Here is a 15,868-nt window from a genome sequence, read left to right on the forward strand (position 1 = left end):
TATGGTTAGGAAACTTAACCATCTTTGATTAACGAGCTAGTCTAGTAGAGGCTTACTAGGGATATGGTGTTTTGTCTATGTATCCACACATGTATCAAGTTTCTGGTTAATACAATTCTAGCATGAATAATAAACCTTTATTGTGATATAAGGAAATATAAAATAACAACTTTATTATCCCCTCTAGGGCATATTTCCTTCAGTCTCCCACTTGCACTAGAATCAATAATCTAGTTCACATCGCCATGTCATTTAACACCAATAGTTCACATCTTTATGTGAATAAAACCCATACTTCACATCGCCATGTGACCAACACCCAAAGGGTTTACTAGAGTCAATAATCTAGTTCACATCACTATGTGATTAACACCCAAAGAGTACTAAGGTGTGATCATCTTTTGCTTGTGAGAGAAGTTTAATCAACGGGTCTGCCATATTCAGATCTGTATGTATTTTGCAAATTTCTATGTCTACAATGCTCTGCATGGAGCTACTCTATCTAATTGCTCCCATGTTCAATACGTATCTAGATTGAGACTAAGAGTCATCTAGATCAGTGTCAAAGCTTGCATCAAAGTAACTCTTTACGACAAACACTTTATCACCTCCATAACCAAGAAACATTTCCTTAGTCCTCTAAGGATGATTTTGACCGCTATCTAGTGATCTACTCCCAGATCACTATTGTACCCCTTTGTCAAAATCATGGCAAGGTACACAACAGGTTTGGTACATAGCATAGCATACTTAATGGAACCTATGGCTGAGGCATAGTCAATGACTTTCATTCTCTCTCTATCATCTGCCGTGGTTGGGCTTTGAGTCTTACTCAACTTTACACCTTAAAATACAGGCTAGAACTCCTTCTTTGACTAATCCGAACTCCTTCAAAAACTTGTCAAGGTATGTACTCATTGAAAATCTTACCAAGCGTCTTGATCTATATCTATACATTTTGATGCCCAATATGTAAGCAGCTTCACTGAGGTCTTTCATTGAAAAATTCTTATTCATGTATCCGTTTATGCTATCCAAAAATTCTATATCATTTGGAACCAACAATATGTCATCCACATATAATATCAGAAATGCTACACAACTCCCACTCACTTTCTTGTAAATACAGGCTTCACTGTAAGTATATATAACACCATATGCTTTGATCACCTCATCAAAGCATATATTCCATCTCCAAGATGCTTGCACCAGTCCATAGATGGATCACTGGAGCTTGCACACTTTGTTAGCACCTTTAGGATCGATAAAACCTTCTGGTTGCATCATACACAACTCTTCTTTGAGATAACATTAAGGAATGCAGTTTTGACATCCATTTGCCTGATTTCATAATCATAAAATGTGGCAATTGCTAACATGATTCAGACGGACTTAAGCATCGCTATGGGTGAGAAAGTCTCATCGTACTCAACTCCTTGAACTTGTCAAAAACCTTTTGGGCCAAGTCGAGCTTTGTAGATAGTAACATTACCATCAGCGTGAGTCTTCTTCTCGAGATCCATTTATTCTCCATGGCTTGCCGATCATCGGGCAAGTCCACCAAAGTTCACACTTTGTTCTCATACATGGATCCTATCTCAGATTTCACACGCTCAAGCCATCTGTCTGAATCTGGGCTCATCATAGCTTCTTCATAGTTCGTAGGCTCACCATGGTCTAATAACATGACTTCCAGGACAGGATTACTGTACCACTCTGGTGTGGAACGTGCTCTGTTCGACCTACGAAGTCGAGTAGTAACTTGATCCAAAGTTTCATGATCATCATCATTAGCTTCCTCTCTAGTTGGTGTAGGTATCAGGTGAATGGATTTCTCTGATGTGCTACTCTCCAATTCGAGAGAAGGTACATTTACCTTATCAAGTTCTACTTTCCTCCCACTTACTTCCTTCGAGAGAAACTCCTTCTCTAGAAAGGTTTCATTTTTGGCAACAAAGATCTTGCCTTCAGATTTGTGGTACAAGGTGTACCCAATTGTTTCCTTAGGGTATCCTATGAAGACACACTTCTCTGATTTGGTTTGAGCTTATTAGGCTCAAGCCTTTTGACGTAAGTGTAGCAACCCCAAATTTTAAGAAACGACATCTTAGGTTTCTTGCCAAACAATAGTTCATCTGGTGTCATCTCAATGGATTTAGACGGTGCCCTATTTAAGATGAATGCAGTTGTCTCTAATGCATAAACCCAAAACGATAGTGGTAAATCAGTAAGAGACATCATAGATCGCACCATATCTAATAAAGTATGGTTACGACGTTCAGACACACCATTATGTTGTGGTGTTCTAGGTGGCGTGAGTTGTGAAAATATTCCACATTGTTTTAAATGAAGGCCAAACTAGCAACTCAATTATTCTCCTCCTTTATAAGATTGTAGAAACATTATTTTCTTGTTATGATGATTCTCCACTTCACTCTGAATTTTTTTGAACTTTTCAAATGTTTCAGACTTGTGTTTCATTAAGTAGATATACCCATATCAACTCAAATCATCTATGAAGGTCAGAAAATAATGATACCCGCCACGTGCCTCAACACTCATCAGACCACATACATATGTCTGTATTATTTCCAATAAGTCATTGGCTCGCTCCATTGTTCCAAAGAATGGAGTTTTAGTCATCTTGCCCATGAGGCATGGTTCACAAGTATCAAATTATTCATAATCGAGTGATTCCAAAAATCCATCCGTATGAAGTTTCTTCATGCGCTTTACACCAATATGACCTAAACGGTAGTGCCACAAATATGTTTCACTATCATTATCAATTTTGCATCTTTTGGCATCAATATTATGAATATGTGTATCACTACGATCGAGATTCAATAAATCATTTACATTGGGTGTATGACCATAGAAGATTTTATTCATGTAAATAGAACAACAATTATTCTTTGATTTAAATGAATAACCATATCACAATAAACATGATACAATCATATTCATGCTCAACACAAATACCAAATAGCATTTATTTAGGTCCAACACTAATCCCGAAGGTAGAGGGAGTGTGCGATGGTGATCTTATCAACCTTGGAATCAAAACACATCGTCACCTCGCCCTTAACTAGTCTCTATTTATTTTGCAAATCATGTTTTGAGTTACTAATCTTAGCAACTGAACCGGTATCAAATACCCTAGGGTTACTATGAAAACATGTAAAGTACACATCAATAACATGTATATCAAATATACCTTTCTTCACTTTGCATCCTTCTTATCCGCCAAGTATTTGGGGTAGTTCCGCTTCTAGGGACCATTCCCTTTGTAGTAGAAGCACTCAGTTTTAGGCTTAGGTCTAGCTTTGGGCTTCTTCTCGGAAGTGGCAAATTGCTTGCCATTCTTCTTGAAGTTCTCTATCTTTCCTTTGCCCTTTTTCTTGAAACCAGTCATCTTGTTAATCATCAACACTTGGTGCTCTTTCTTGATTTCTACCTTCACCAATTTAAGCATTGGGAAGAGCTCGGGAATCATTTTTGACATCCCTTGTATATTATAGTTCATCACAAGGTCCTAGTAGCTTGGTGATAGCGACTTGAGAATTTTTTCAATCATTATCTTATCTGGAAGATTAAGTCCCATTTGATTCAAGTGATTGTAGTACTGAAAGATTCTGAGCACATGATCACTGGTTGAGCTATTCTCCTCTATCTTGTAGGCAAAGTACTTGTTAGAGGTCTCATACCTCCCGACACGGGCATGAGTTTGAAATACCAATTTCAGCTCTTTGAGCATCACATATGCCCTGTGACGCTCAAAACATTTTTGAAGTCTCGGTTCTAAGCCATAAAGAACGGCAAACTAAACTATTAAGTAGTCATCACATCGAGCTTGCCAAACATTCATAACATCACCATCTGCTCCTGCAATAGGTCTGTCACCTAGCGTTGCATCAAGGACATAGTACTTCTGTGCAGCAATGAGGATAATCCTCAGATCACGGACCCAGTCCGCATCATTGCTACTATCATCTTTCAACTTAGTTTTCTCTAGGAACATATCAAAAATATAGGGGAACTATATCATGAGCTATTGATCTACAACATAGATTTGCAAATACTATCAAGACTAAGTTCATGATAAATTAAGTTCAATTAATCTAATTACTTAAGAACTCCCACTTAAATAGACATCCCTCAAGTCATCTAAGTGACACGTGATCCAAATCAACTAACCCATGCCCGATCATCACGTGAGATGGGGTAGTCATCAATGGTGAACATCTTTATGTTGATCATATCTACTATATGATTCATGTTCGACCTTTTGGTCTCTAGTGTTCCGAGGCCATGTCTGTACATGCTAGGCTCATGAAGTTTAACCAAAGTATTACGCATGTGCAAAATTGTCTTGCATCAGTTGTATGTGAACATAGAGTCTATCACACCCGATCATCACGTGGTGTCTCAACATGATGAACTGTCGCAATGGTGCATACTCAGGGAGAACACTTTTACCTTGAAATTTAGTGAAGGGATCATATTATAATGCTACCACCGTACTAAGAAAAATAATATGCATAATAGATAAACATCACATGAAATCAAAATATGTGACATGATATGACCATCATCATATTGTGCTTTTAATATCCATCTCCAAGGCATTGTCATGATCTCCATCGTCACCGGCTCGACTCCTTGATCTCCATAGTAGCATCGTGGTTGTCTCACCAACTATTGCTTGTACAACTATCAGTAACGCATAGTGATAAAGTAAAGCAATTACATGGTGTTTGCATTTCATACAATAAAGAGATAATCATAAGGCTCCTGCCGGTTGCCAGATATCTTACAAAACAAGATCATCTCATACAATAACGTATATCTCATAATGTCTTGACCATATCACATCACAACATACCCTGCAAAAACTAGTTAGACGTCCTCTACATTGTTGTTGCATGTTTTACGTGGCTGCTACGTGCTTCTAGCAAGAACTGTCCTTACCTACACATAAAACCACAACGTTGTTTTGTCAAGTTTGCTGTTTTAACCTTCTTCAAGGACCGGTCGTAGTAAAATTCGATTCAACTAAAGTAGGAGAAACAGACACCCACTAGCCACCTTTATGCAAAACTAGTTGCATGTCTATCGGTGGAACCGGTCTCATGTACGTGGACATGTAAGGTTGGTCCGGGCCGCTTCATCCCATAATACCGCTGAATCAAAATAAGACGTTGGTGGTAATCAGTATGACTATCACTGCCCACAACTTCTTTGTGTTCTACTCGTGCATATCATCTGCGCATAAACCTGGCTCGGATGCCACTATTGGGAAACATAACATGCAATTTCAAAAATTTCCTACGCTCATGGAAGATCTATCTAGGAGATGCATAGCAAAGACGGGGAGAGTGTGTCTACATACCCTCGTATACCATAACCGGAAGCGTTTCACTACGCGGTTGATGTACTCGAACTTTCTTCCCAATCCACCGATCGAGTATGGAACGTATAGCACCTCCGAGTTCTGCACACGTTCAACTTGGTGATGTCCCTCGCCTTCTTGATCCAGCAAGTTGTTAAGGTAGTAGATGAGTTTCATCAGCAGGATGGCGTGGTGATGGTGATGGTGAAGTGATCCGTGCAGGGCTTCACCCAAGCAATGCGAAGATATGATCGGAGGTGTAAACTATGGAGGGGGGCGCCACACACGGCGAACAATTGAAGTTGTGTGTGCTAGGCGCCCCCCTCCTCATATATATAGGTGGGAGGGAGAGGGAAAAGGCCAAGGGGCGCTCCAAGTGGGGCCGAATCCCACTTGGGCTCCTTCCCTAGTTTGCCCCCCTTCCTTGTATAGGCGCCAGGGGAAGGAAGGGGGAGATGACGCACCCTTTCATTTCTCCCATGAGGAGGGTAATGAAGGAGGACTTGCCCTCCCCCCTTTCCTTTCCCTACGGCTGGCCGGCCTGGTGAAGGGGTGCACCAGCCCCTTGTGGGCTGGTCTATCACACCCTTGGCCCATTAAGCCCATGTCTTTGTGGGGGTCCCAGAAAACCCTTCCGATGACCCTATATGTACCCGGTACCCTCCAGAACACTTCCGGTGTCTGAATACCATTGTCCTATATATCAATCTTTACCTCTTAACCATTTCGAGAATCCTCACCATGTCCGTGATCTATTCCGTTACTCCAAACAACATCCGGTCACCAAATCACATATCTCATATAATACTATATCGTCATCGAACGTTAAGCGAGCGGACCCTACAGGTTCGATAACTATGTAGACATGACCGAGACACCTCTCCGATCAATAACCAATAGCATAACCTGGATGCCCACATTGACTACTACATATTCTATGAAGATTTTTATCAGTCAAACCGTTATGACAACATACGTAATTCCCTTTGTACATTTGTATGTTACTTGCCCGAGATTCGATTGTCGGTATCTTCATACCTAGTTCAATGTCGTTACCGGCACGTCTCTTTACTCATTCTGTAATACATCATCCTGGAACTAACTCATTAATCACTTTGCTTGCAAGGCTTCTTATGATGTGTATTACCGAGAGGGCCCAGAGATACCTCTCCGATACTCAGAGTGACAAATCATAATCTTGATCTATGCCAACCCAACAAACACCTTCAAAGAAACTTGTAGAGCATCTTCATAATCACACAGTTAAGTTGTGACGTTTGATAGCACAAAAGGCATTCCTCCGGTGTCCGGGAGTTGCATAATCTCATAGTCGAAGGAATATGTATTTGACATGAAGAAAGCAATAGCAATAAAACTGAGCGATCATATGCTATGCTAACGGATGGGTCTTGTCCATCACATCATTTTCCTAATGATGTGATCCCATTCATCAAATGACAACACATGTCTATGGTTAGGAAACTTAACCATCTTTGATTAACGCGCTAGTCTAGTAGAGGCTTACTAGGGACACAGTATTTTGTCCATGTATCAACACATGTATCAAGTTTCTGATTAATACAATTCTATCATAATTAATAAACATTTATCAAGATACAAGGAAATATAAAATAACAACTTTATTATTGCCTCTAGGGCATATTTCCTTCAGAGAGCCGGCTTGATATTTTGTGTCCCCCATAGTGGAAATAGTATTTTCACATATATATTGACCGATGCCGGGAATGCCCTCTTGTTATTGGTGGTCACACACATGTGTTACAGCGTGCCGCACGGTGAAAACACAGAGAATAACGCTTATAGTCGCCATATTTTCTTGAATTTACAACCAAATGGGATGCCCCGGATCATAAAGCATGTGCAGAATGCAACGTTTGTCCTTACCAGGCGGACTAATGTTTACACTCACCTAATCTCTCAGATTTCCTGCCAAAGGAGTGCCAATGGGTTCAGAAACTTGTCTGAAAAGCAGCGGCAAATGATGTTCTTTGAATTTATGGGAAAAAAGTCCTTCTTAGGAACCAAATTTGAGTGTCCACTGGGCCTCCTAGCGCAAGAAAAGAATATTTTCTAGGTTCCCACGCTCTTCGCAAGCATTTTGAGTACTTGTGTGTCTGAAATGGACTCCAAATGACAAAGTTATGACCGTTTTAGTGAACACCGGTCCGTTATATGGCAGTCCTTGAAAGAACTTCATTTTCCCTTGACGCGTTCATGCGTCCGCCCAAAAATTTTGTGCCCTCCATAGTGGCGATATTGTTTCCACTTATATATGCCAGGAATGCCCTCCTATTATTGGTTGTCACAGACGTGCGTTACAACATGCCACACCGGGAAAATAAGGAGAATAAGGCTTATAGTTGCCGTATATTCTTGAATCTAAAACCAAATGGGATGCCCCAGATCATAGAGCATGTGTAGAATGCAACGTTTGTCCTTACCTGGCGGACTAATGTTTACACTCACCAAAATCTCTCGGATTACCTTCCAAAGGAGTGCCAATGGGTTTAGAAACTTGTCTGGAAAGCAATGGTGAGTTGTGTTCTTTGAATTTCAGTGGCAAAAAGTCCTGCTTAGGGTCCGAATTTGAGGATCCTCCCAATATTATGGCGCAAGCGAATCGTATTTTCTAGATTCCCATGCTTGTCGCGAGCATTTTGAGTACTTGTGCGTCTGAAACGGACTCCGAATGACAAAGTTATGGCCATTTTAGTGAACATCGGTCCTTTATACGATAGTCCTTGAAAGAACTTCATTTTCCAGTGATGTGTTCTGGCGTGCTGGTTGAAACTTTGTGTCCTCCATAGTTGAGATATTGTTTTCACATATATATTGACCGATTCCTGGAATGCCCTCTTGTTAGTGGTTGTCACACACGTGATAAAGGCGAGGGTGTCCCGATCTTTCGATGAGATGGAAACTATCGATTTGTGGAGACGACTTTGACGATCCGAATACAAACATGCACAACTTTGCGCCTTAGAAATCGCTAAACCAATCTCTGGAAGGTTACTGACGATGCCGGAAGCACGATCAGCCTGACTAGGAACGTCTATTCCTGTGTGCAATCAAAGAACAAGCAAGAATATGATAGATCAATCTGAATATTTCGAATATATATGAAGTATTGATAAAAGTGGGGATCCGAGAGCGGTCTTGGTCTGGCCGTTGGTCACAAACGAAGTACATGAAGTTGCAATGGCTATCTTTTAACTAAACAAATCCCAAGTCTAAAAGATGCCTTAAGGGTTGTATTTATAGGGGAAAAGAGAAGGGGTTTTGTCCACCCTAGGCAAGGTGGGACTAAAACACCTCCTGAGTCGTTTCCCCTATAATACAGACTCTAAAAATAGCCTATGATGTCGTCCTTAGAAATTACATGGGCCTGGACCACAAATAAGGTGATGCAGCACCAATAATAAGCTATGGACGAAAATTATGAAAGGCCATCTTGTATATTTCGTCCATCTTCCTGATGTCATCATGGGGGCTTCAAAGTGCGGAAATCTCCACTGGCACCTCCGTTCTTGTTTTCTTCGCACATGCCTTCATCTCCAAGCTTGATCATGCTCCAATGTTCATCCTTCTTGTCCATGCTAGGACCCTCAACTGTAAGCAACACAAATGGAACTAAGTTAGGCAGCATCATATTCTTATGAACATTAGAAACATTACGAAGAAACGAAAGTGCCTGATAATTTAACTAGTGTGCATGAGCTCTAGTAATTAGTCCAATGGATGTAGTAGCAGGGGTTGTGGGTGTAACTATGGTAGCCATGTCCTCATCATCCTCCCCTTCTTGAAAACAAAGTCGTACTCGGCGTTACTTAATCTAAAATGTGGCTAGCAAAATAGACAAGGTGCACATGTTGTATATGTATAAGTCATCCATTTTTACTGATCTCAGTTGTGGCACATGTGACACAGTTATACAAAAGCACTCTTCAAATGTCATGAAATATAAAGCCATAATATTACCCCAAGAAATCAAAGGCATGAAAATATTGCAAATTAGTTTGGACATATAAGCGAAACTCTTAATCGTAACAAAATATTGGCAATGCTCATCATTAAACCATCCCAACCTTGATGAACCATCACCAAGATTAGAGGTCATATCAAAATGAGTAAACATTGGCATAATTATTTTCAAATGTGTTTGATCAAAATCTGATTTATTCCCTGATTCACATTGTTCTTCCACATCAATAGTTAATTTAATGGGTTCAGTCAAAATTGTTTGATCAAATGGCAAAGTCAAATCATCAACATATTCCTCTAAAATTGTTGTGTGATCAAATTAGTGGGTAGCTCATCGCATGGTGCATTGAAATTGACAAGGCATCCATCATACTCATGTGGAGGTGGACGATCAGTACCTTTGTCATTACCTCTTATGATCAACTTAGATGATGTAGGCACTCTCGAAGGTGATGTTCACGTGGTGGAGGTGATGTAGTCCACAAAACAACAGATGTGGTTGTCATAGTACACCCAGTAGTTGAAGGAACAATCGTATCATCTCTTGGAATGTGCACCTTGCGCTTATTCTCCTTGTGGATAACACGTCGTTTTATTTCCTGTTCAACTTTGCAAGCCAGAAGAAACAAACGGTCCATAGGATAACACTCTTCATGAATTAGTATCTCCTGAATATCATAGTTAATTTCTACCCAAATTCTATCCGTAAAATCTTCTTCACTTTCCTCTAAAAAGGAGTGCAACAAGGTAGTTCGTAAATCATCATAATATTTGGTTACAGTGTCACTCCCTTGTTTTCAATGTTGTAGCTTTTTAATGGTGCCACGAGTATAATAAACATCGACAAACCTATCTCTCATGACATATTTTAAATCATCCCAAGTAGTAGATACATAATCAGTATATAACCGACAATGTTCACTCCATCAAACAGTAGCAAAACCAATGAATGTACCAACCGCAACCTTAACCTTTTTAGGTTCAGAAAAAAACTGTGAAACAAAAATAGCATTTATTTCGAACGTCCATTCAATATATAAATCATGCTTAAAACGACCATTAAAAAGTGGCATGGAAACAAGAACCTGTTTGTGCGCATTCTGGTGTTTGTTTACCTCTTGTGATGGTGGTTCTATTTTCTGAGGTGATGGCACGTCTCCCACGATCGAAGAAGCCCAACTGACTCTAGAACCTGTCATATTTAGTAGAAAACAAGAAACAAAATCCGAGAATAATGATCCTATGAACTACTAGGATGTGGTGGTAAAACACTCACAATATAGCAAAAATCAAAGTCTTGCATATTGTTACCATGCAGCAGGTGGTGACCAGCAACCAGCAGTGTCAAATAACTTCAAAAGTTGGGTAAAACGATTACCAGGTGAACGTATGTATGCACGGTGTAGAAATATATGGAGCTGGGTTAGATTTATATGTGTGAAAAAAATACTACAACCATGTTAATTAATGCAAGTTGAAAATTCGCTCAAAATGGTTTAGTGTTGGTTCTAGGCTATACCGTGGTAGAGACACGAGCCTAAGACATAAGTGAAATTCACAGGCGCTGGCAACAATTGCAAATTACTGAGTACTAGATCAAAAGAGGATATACAAACAAATAGTGCTAGCAAGCCACTTTACTTTTTTCTCTCTCTCCTTTTTGCCTCACAACGATCCAAGTAGTAGCACTACTAGCTAGGTGCTCTTTTTTTCTTCTCAAATTCCACTCTCCAAACGAACCAAAAATATCAACATTGTTTCCCTTCCAAACACCTGCTCTTTTTTTCTATATCCATAGTCCAACGTGGCAGACTAGGAAAGAATCAAATAATATATATATATATATATGCCTTGGAAACCGAATCAAATAGTGCTCCAATCCGTGGGAAACAAATCTTTTTTTGCCGACCACATACTGTCAAAAAACCCCCGACCTCCGAATGTGGCAGGAACCAACAACAGATCAATAATTTCCTTTCATTCTCCTTAAATATTACTCCCTCCGTCTCATAATCTAAGACATTTTTCGACTCTAGTCTACAGTCAAAAAATGTCTTACATTACGGGACGGAGGGAGTATTTCCAAATTGTATATCTATTTCTTTATTTTATCCGAAGTCCAAACGTGAAAATAGCCAACTATCCTTAGTGTACATGTAAATTTCTTACTAACTATTTATCTCCTTCCAAAAGCAAACAAATAACGTGGGATTACTTTCCAAAGTACTAAATACTAGTAGTTTCCTTGCTGCACCAAATATGCATGAAAATGAAATTAAGGAAACAACTTGGATTTGGTCTACTAGTACTCACCTCACAACATTTTTTTCACATTTTTTTTGGGCGACCAGATCTTGCCACAAATCTGATAGTAGCATAGTTTCCAACAAACGAAGTCCCAACAAGGCAACAACCCTACCAAAATATCTGACTCAACCTTTAAATCATCCTCTCTTTTTTTCCTCTTTTTCTTTCCTTATTCTCTTGGGGTGGATAGACCCACAACAGTTTTTTTTTTGGAATACAAACTTGCCAAAACGAACTACTACTTCTAGATCTCACATCAACAACCTCAACAATCCACATTTGGAAACTATCGATAAAGGCGAGGGTGTCCCGATGTTTCGATGAGATGGAAACTATCAATTTGGTGGATACGACTTTAACGATCTGACTACAAACATGCACAACGTTGCACCTTAGCAATCGCTAAATCAATCTCCGAAAGGTTACTGATGATACCAAAAAGCACGATCAGCCTGACCACGAAGGTCTATTGTTGCATGCAATCTAAGAACAAGCAAGAATATGATAAAGTAATCTGAATATTGCGAATTGAACATATAAAGGATGAGCCAGTGCGCCCAACTAGCGGCACCGGCCACGTCTCCCGATTCGCCGGTTACTGTAGCAGCACGATCCCGAGCGCCCCATCTCCCCTCCTCTCGCATCCGCCATCGCCTCCTCCCCTCTCATGTCGCCTCCTCTCGCCTCCGCCCCTCTCCTCTCTCTCTCCCGTCTCCTCCCTCTCAACCCTAGCCGCCACCACCCACTCTCTACTACTCCACCACGCACCCACCTCCCCTCTGGATCAGGTGCAGGCCGGCCGGTGCGCGCAGGCGGTGGCGCTCCACTCGAGGGCAAAGGGAGGCCACGGCGGCAGTGGCCGCCGTGGACACCCATCTCTCTCCCCCGAACCCCGCCACAGGAGGCCCGTCCAGAGCTCGCCTCGCCGCTCCTCCAGTGACCCTCGTTGTGCCTGGATCCGGGCGGATCCGACGATTCCCCGACGCGCAGGCGGGCGGATCCGACGATTCCTCAACGCGCAGGCGGGCCGGCACGCAGCGCTAGGCAGAGGAGCCTTCCCATGGTGCCCGCGGCTCTGGAGATGAGGGTTGCACAGAGGAAGAGGAGCAGCATCTCTCCCCTTCGCCATCTCCAGCTGCCGCCACCATCTCTCCCCTCTGCCCTCTCTAGCTGCCTTCCTCACTAGCCTTATCTTCGAGCCGTCAGCTGACGTAGCCGACAGGGGAGCCGATGAACTTGGCCACCGTGTGCTGCTCCATGGGCCACCGTGTGATGCTCCATGAACTCACTCACATCCAGCCAGACCATGGCCTCCTCTGAGCCGTAGTAGCTGGTTGCCAGCGCCTTGGCAAGCTCCGACTTGCCCACGCCCGTCGGGCTGGCGAAATTGAAGCTGGCCACCGGCCGGTTGGGGTTCCTGAGCCCAACGTGCGGACGGCGGATGGCGCGGCCTATGGCCCTGACGGCCTCGTCCTGGCCGGTGACGCGCCCTTGCAGGGTCTCCTCCATCCTGAACGATCAGTTGGACTCGTCCATGGAGACCTTCTCCACGGGGACGCTGGTCCACGATGCGACGATGTGCTGGATGTCCGCCTTCGTCACCATTGGGCCAGCCGACGCTCCCGACTCCATCTCTGCCTTGCTCACCTCATTGCTCTTGTCCACCAGCGACATGATCTTGGTTTTGATCTCCAGCCTTTGGCTGCGAAGCTCTCTGGCCTATAACCATTCAGATAATTAGCGTCCTCCTATAAGGTGTGCATTTCAGGTTGACCTATAGACGAGAAGATTACGGTCTCAAATTGCTGGGAGCAGATGTCGTCGTTCTTCTGTCTGGTGATTTCCTTAAGCTTCTTGTCGAGGTCTTTAGCTTCCTCAGGTAGCTGTCAGCATAGTTCAAAATTCAGATTCAGACATCTTGTAAATTCAGATTCAGACATTTTTGAAAATGTTTAGGTGCATCACCATTCAAAAACATCTGTAGTACCTTGGCATGGCGTAGCCTGACAAGAGATCCCGCCTCATCAACCAGGTCGATTGCTTTGTCTGGGAGGAAACGATCACTGCGAACAAAATAGACCGTCAGGAAACTTCATTATACGCTGGGAACTACTCCTATCCAACACTGAAATTTGCAAGCGAATCTGACCTACTACTCAGTATGTGATAGTACAGGTGCTCCATATCCAACACTGATGGTGTTTTCCATACTGCAGAATACATGCTTGCACAAGTATATTACACTTATCATAAGTTTCTGTAAATTTGTGCTTACTCCGTTTATTTTTTAATTTGATACACATGCATTCAACTTAATCTACCCATGACTGTATTTTTTTCTGTGCACTACTCTGATAAAACTTCTCTATTGTTTTGGTTTTGCGCTTTGCTTTCTTTTTCTGAAAATTGGTAGTTGGAACTGTCAAAACTGGGTGCTTTTTGCAGCTCTCTTTCCTACTTCTAGCGCTGAAATTACGCCTTACTAACTGGCCTACATGTTCCTTGTATATAACTGACTTTTCTGTTTCCTGAGGACAAGAGCACCATACCGAAAATTGGTAGTTGTTGTCTTTCATGATAAGGTATGTACACATTCATAAGCTCGTGTGTTTGTGCGGTCAGGTTGGCTGCCGATATGTTTTGGGGTTCGCCTGCTCCCTGTATTGACAACCATAGAAAAATATAGCAAGAGTAAAATTAGGCTTGTTGTTTGAGATGGTTCCTTTACACGATAAATAAATTGGAGTAATTTCAAACTCTTAAGGCCCTTGACCGGTTAGAGAAAGACGGGTTGAACTGAATTATAGATATGTAGTGTTATCTAATCTTATGGTGCTTTTAACTTTGACCTTGCAACTGAACCTGCAGACTAATTATTTTTTGGGATGTGTAAACCTGAATGTTGGAAACTAAATTTGTTGCCCTGGGTTCAGTGGTGTTCAAGTGCGACAGGACCATATTGTGACCATATTATGACAGGTTCATAAACATGAAAGCATGAAACTAACTGTGTTACCTGGGTGGTCCTATACATTGAGATTAGGTATCTTAAGCATCACTCTTTATTTCGGTGCAAGAGGACCATACAGTGACATGATGTTTTATCTTTGCTCCTGGGCATACCGCTACTTTGTTGATATATCTGAAGGCGTCTGAATCTGGTTCTTTTCAGGCATATTTTTTTATATTTATCAATGCATTATACAAAGTGAAATTGTCCCTAATTATTCTCTGTTGCAGTTCTATGGTTTCTTTGTTTAGTTTGGATAGACAGTATTATCTTTAGTATTAACTATGTTCCCTGGGTGGTCCTCCCCGAGTGTTTCTTGCTCGGTTGGCCGCTTCAGGCTTCACATACATGTGTGTTGCAAGCTCTCAGGTTTGGAGAATAATTGTAGGATTAGGTAATTTGAGAGACTAATTATGAGCGTTAAAAAGGTCACACAGTCGGCAACAGTGGTTATATCAGCTTGAAAAAAGCAGTGTTGCTTGACGTTGATGGCTTGACCTTTTGGGCCTCTCTCCTTGGGCTCCTGATTTCTCAGCGAGGATCATCTTGCCAGTGCGTTTTGCCCTCCTATCCCCTCCATTTGGTTATGGCTTTGCATCACTACCGAAAGCTCAATGGTTCAAGCCTGGGGTGAAATACATCTTCTCTTGATTTCTTATTTCTGTTGAATATCTTGTCATGTTCAAGTCTTAATATTATTTCCCCTATTTTTACAGCAGGTGATGGCATAATTTAAGGAATGGCATTATGGTAGGACGCATGTGGTATTTGATTACAATGGTGTCTCACGGGGTTACAAAAGTTGTGTTCTTACAGATTTGAGATGAAAGATTCAATTTTTTGTGGGTATTCAAAATAGGTAAGCCAATACATCATGTTTCTTCTTTGCTGCTCTAGCTGTCATGTGCCACATAGTTATTTCCGTCCCACTTGCTCCTGGTTGCCTATTTAGATTATGTTAATGAGCTATGTTATTTTGTATCGATAACCTTGATAAAATTTAAGAAGGCATGTCTTGTGGTGCCTCCTCCTTTTCTCGACATTGGCCCGATGCCGTCATTTCGTCAAGTAGCTAATTGTTTCTTTCCATGGTTGTGATGTCAAGGATCATGGAGACCAAGGTCACCACATCCTGATATCCTGGTGCATGTAGAATA

The 15,868-nt window shown here is 41.6% G+C and overlaps 1 long non-coding RNA gene across 3 annotated transcripts in view; it reads left to right on the forward strand.

Annotated features, from left to right (window-relative positions):
• The first annotated feature begins 12,278 nt into the window (after positions 1 to 12,278).
• Positions 12,279 to 15,868, forward strand: part of LOC119338384 — a 4,960-nt gene continuing 1,370 nt past the window's right edge. The window contains exons 1-2 of one of the 3 annotated variants that reach the window (XR_005163935.1): positions 12,279 to 15,341; positions 15,428 to 15,570. This is a non-coding gene — a long non-coding RNA (uncharacterized LOC119338384). Of the gene's footprint in view, positions 15,571 to 15,868 lie in introns of all 3 variants that reach the window. The other 2 variants (XR_005163936.1, XR_005163934.1) reach the window with 2 other exon arrangements.

Source organism: Triticum dicoccoides, chromosome 7B (genome assembly GCF_002162155.2).
Source record: "Triticum dicoccoides isolate Atlit2015 ecotype Zavitan chromosome 7B, WEW_v2.0, whole genome shotgun sequence".
In the NCBI taxonomy this organism is placed as follows: domain Eukaryota; kingdom Viridiplantae; phylum Streptophyta; class Magnoliopsida; order Poales; family Poaceae; genus Triticum; species Triticum dicoccoides.